The following is a 5,052-nucleotide window of genomic DNA, read 5'->3' as shown; positions in this document are numbered from 1 at the left end:
AGTAAAGCAGAGGAACAGAGAATGAGAGGGAAATATAAAGAGAGAAAGACAGAATGCGAGATAGAGAGACAGTGAGAGAAAAGAGAGCGAGACAGAGAGAACAGAGCGAGAGGAACAGAGAGAATCACACAGCAGAGAGAAATGCAGGGAGATACAGAAGGAGAAAGAGCGAGAGACTGATGGGGTGAAAAAATAGAGACAGAGATAGAAAGACAGCGAGAGAGAGCGACAGAGACAGAGACAAGAGGGAGGGAAGGATAGACAGGATGGAAGGACAGAGGGATAGCGACAGAGAGAGACGAAGATTAGGGGGAGACAGAAAACGAAACACAGGCAAAAAGACAGAGATAGAGGACAAAGAAAGAAAGAGTGGGTGAGAGAGACGGGGCAGGAAGAGAGAAAGTGAGACAGTGAGAGATCAAAAGAGTGGTGAGAATGTGGAACTCGCTACCACGGGGAGTGGTTGAAGTGAATAGTATCGGTGTATTTAAGCACAGGGTAGATAATCTGATGAGGGAGAAGGGAATAGAGGGTTATGTTGATAGAGTTAGATGAGGAAAAGCGGAGGCTCAAGTGCAGCATAAATGCCAGCATGGCTGGTTGGGTCGAATGGCCTGTTTCTGTGCTGTATATCCCATGTAGAGAAAGGGGGGCAGAGAGAGAGAGAGAGAAAGTGAGAGAGTGAGAGAGCAAAAGAGAGAGAAAGAGGGCTGTAGAGATTTGTGTCGTTGGCCAGTCCCAGTAATAAATAGCACTCGGGAATGAAATGTACATTATAATGCTGCATTACTTGTGGCCATTCTAAAGTGAAAATCCTCAAACCCTATCGGTATCTTGGCTTTTCTCAGGAGTGAGCGCACTGTTGTGGAGTATTTTAAACCAGCACTCGACACAAGTGTATTAGATCATTATTCAAATGGTCTTTAATACACCGGTGGGGAGACAATCTTTAACTAGCGCACCAGTAAGGACTTCTCCAAAATTATACAGTAAGCGTTACATATTTATACGTTCAAAAGTCGTGGTATCCTCGTGCATATTCCGTTACACTGTTTTAATTGGCTTAAGGCCCGCGTGCACAGTTGCTGTTTGGTTAATTCCCTATCTCGCGTCACACAATCTTTTGCCGATATTTTATTGTCACATGATCTTTATGATCTCACCTGTTGATAACCTTTAGTAAAACCACATGTCTGCATTTCTGTCTTGCTGTGCCCCGTGTGGTTTTACTTCCATAGTTTGTGGTTGGTGCTTCGGAGCTAACTTCATCTAATCTTGCAAAAGCATCGAAACCTTGTGGTCAACATGTCTGATCTCTGCCGGTCCCTGTCTCAACCGTGTCTAGTGTGCAGCTGCATTGTTAACCCCTTAATTCATGAAGGGCGCCGCTGCTTCACTTCACTAGTCTCTTATGTGGGACCTTATCGAAAGCCTTCTGAAAGTCCAAATGCACCCACATCCACTGGTTCTCCCTTATCTATTCTACCAGTTATATCCCTGCCCCTGGACACAGGTCCCGCCCCCTGGATACTTGTCCCACCCCTGGACACAGGCCCTGCCCCCTGGACACCGGTCCCGCCCCCCTGGACCCAGGCCCTGTCCCCCTGGACCCAGGACCCCACTGGCCCCGCCCCTGGACACAGGTCCCGCCCCTTGGACACTGGCCCCACCCCCTGGACACTGGCCATAGAAACATAGAAGATAGGAGCAGGAGTAGGCCATTCGTGCCCTCGAGCCTGCTCCGCCATTCAATGCAATCCTGGCTGATCATCCAAATTCAGTACCCTGTCCTGCCTTCTCTCCTTATCCCTTTAACCTTAAGAAATATATCTAACTCCTTCTTGAATATATTTAATGAATTGGCCTCAACTGTCTTCTGTGGTAGAGAATTCCACAGGTTCACCACTCTCTGGGTGAAGAAATTCCTCCTCATCTCTGTCCTAAATGGCTTACCCCTTATCCTTAGACTGTGACCCCTGGTTCTGGTCTCCCCGACCATCGGGAACATCCTTCCTGCATCTAGTCTGTCTAGTCCTGTTAGAATTTAGTAAGCTTCAATGAGATCCCCTCTCATTCTTCTAAACTCCAGCGAATATAAGCCCAATCGACCCAATCTCTCCTCATACGTCATTCCTGCCATCCAGGTATCAATCTGGTGAATCTTCGCTGCACTCCCTCCATGGCAAGAACATCCTTCCTCAGATAAGGCGACCAAAACTGCACACAATACTCAAGGTGTGGTCTCACCAAGGCCCTGTACAACTGCAGCAAGACATCCTTGTTCCTGAACTCGAATCCTCTCGCTATGAAGGCCAACATACCATTTGCCTTCTTAACAACTTGCTGCACCTACATGCTTACCTTCAGCGACTGGTGCACAAGGACACCCAGGTCGCGTTGCACTTCCCCTTCTCCCAATCTATTGCCGTTCAGATAATAATCTGCCTTCCTGTTTTTGCCACCAAAGTGGATAACCTCGCATCTATCCACATTATACTGCATCTGCCATGCATCTGCCCAATCACCCAACCTGTACAAATCATCCTGGAGTTTCTCAGCATCCTCCTCACAGCACACACGCCCACCCAGCTTTGTGTCATCTGCAAACTTGGAGATATTACATCTAGTTCCCTCGTCTCGATCATTTATATTGTGAAGAACTGGGGTCCTAGCACTGATCCCTGCGGTACCCCACTAGTCACTGCCTGCCACTCAGAGAAAGACCCGTTTATTCCAACTCTTTACTTCCTGTCTGCCAACCAGTTCTCTATCCAAGTCAGTACCTTGCCCTCAATCCCATGTGCCTTAAATTTACACGCTAATCTCTTATACGGTACCTTATCAAAAGCCTTCTAAAAGTCCAAATACACCACGTCCCTTATCTATTTTACCAGTTACATCCTCAAAAAATTCCAGTAGATTAGTCAAGCACGATTTACCTTTTGTAAATCCATGTTGACTTTGTCCGATCCTGTCACTGTTTTCCAAGTGCTCTGCTATTACATCTTTTATAATGGACTCTAGCATTTTCCCCACTACCGATGTCAGGCTTACCAGTCTGTAATTCCCCGTTTTCTCTCTACCACCTTTTTTAAATAGTGGGGTTACATTAGCTACTCTCCAATCGATGGGAACTGTTCCAGAGTCTATAGAATTTTGGAAGATTACCAGCAATGCATCTACTATTTCTAGGGCCACTTCCTTAAGTACCCTAGGATGTAGATTATCAGGCCCTGGGGATTTATCGGCCTTCAATCCCATCAATGTCCCTAATACCATTTCCCTACAAATACTGATTTCATTCATTTCCTCCCTCTCATTAGATCCTATGTTCCCGAAATCTCTGGAAGTACATTTGTGTCCTCCTTTGTGAAGACAGAAACAAAGTATGTGTTAAATTTGTCAGCCATGTCCTTGTTCCCGATTATAAATACCCCTTATTCTGACTGCAAGAGACCTACGCTTGACTTCGCCAATCTTTTTCTCTTCACATATCGATAGATGCTTTTACAGTCAGTTTTACAATTCAGCGGGGGGGGGGGAATTCAGCGGGGGGGGACTCACTACTGGAAACACCACTGTCCATAGACACCGGGACAGGGGACTCACTACTGGAAACACCACTGTCCATAGACACCGGGACAGGGGACTCACTACTGGAAACACCACTGTCCATAGACCACCGGGGACAGGGGACTCACTACTGGAAACACCACTGTCCATAGACACCGGGACAGGGGACTCACTACTGGAAACACCACTGTCCATAGACACCGGGACAGGGGACTCACTACTGGAAACACCACTGTTCATAGACACCGGGACAGGGGACTCACTACTGGAAACACCACTGTCCATAGACACCGGGACAGGGGACACACTACTGGAAACACCACTGTTCATAGACACAGGGACAGGGGACTCACTTACTGGAAACACCACTGTCCATAGACACCGGGACAGGGGACACACTACTGGAAACACCACTGTCCATAGACACAGGGACAGGGGAGACACTACTGGAAACACCACTGTTCATAGACACAGGGACAGGGGACTCACTACTGGAAACACCACTGTTCATAGACACAGGGACAGGGGACTCACTACTGGAAACACCACTGTTCATAGACACCGGGACAGGGGATTCACTACTGGAAACACCTCTGTTCATAGACACCGGGACAGGGGACTCACTACTGGAAACACCGCTGTCCATAGACACCGGGACAGGGGACACACTACTGGAAACACCACTGTCCATAGACACAGGGACAGGGGGCTCACTACTGGAAACACCACTGTTCATAGACACAGGGACAGGGGACACACTACTGGAAACACCACTGTCCATAGACACCGGGACAGGGGACTCACTACTGGAAACACCACTGTTCATAGACACCGGGACAGGGGACACACTACTGAAACACCACTGTCCATAGACACCGGGACAGGGGACACACTACTGGAAACACCACTGTCCATAGACACAGGGACAGGGGGCTCACTACTGGAAACACCACTGTTCATAGACACCGGGACAGGGGACACACTACTGGAAACACCACTGTCCATAGACACCGGGACAGGGGACACACTACTGGAAACACCACTGTCCATAGACACCGGGACAGGGGACTCACTACTGGAAACACCACTGTCATAGACACCAGGGACAGGGGACACACTACTGGAAACCACCACTGTCCATAGACACCGGGACAGGGGACTCACTACTGGAAACACCACTGTCCATAGACACCGGGACAGGGGACACACTACTGGAAACACCACTGTCCATAGACACAGGGACAGGGAGACACTACTGGAAACACCACTGTCCATAGACACCGGGACAGGGGACTCACTACTGGAAACACCACTGTCCATAGACACCGGGACAGGGGACTCACTACTGGGAAACACCACTGTCCATAGACACCAGGGACAGGGGAGCACTACTGGAAACACCACTGTCCATAGACACCGGGACAGGGGACTCACTACTGGAAACACGCACTGTCCATAGACACCGGGAGCAGGGGGACT

Source organism: Somniosus microcephalus, unplaced genomic scaffold (assembly GCF_052327205.1).
Source record: "Somniosus microcephalus isolate GS21.2 unplaced genomic scaffold, FLI_Smic_1.0 unresolved_chr1, whole genome shotgun sequence".
Taxonomy (NCBI): domain Eukaryota; kingdom Metazoa; phylum Chordata; class Chondrichthyes; order Squaliformes; family Somniosidae; genus Somniosus; species Somniosus microcephalus.
This window is presented reverse-complemented; position numbering follows the sequence as displayed.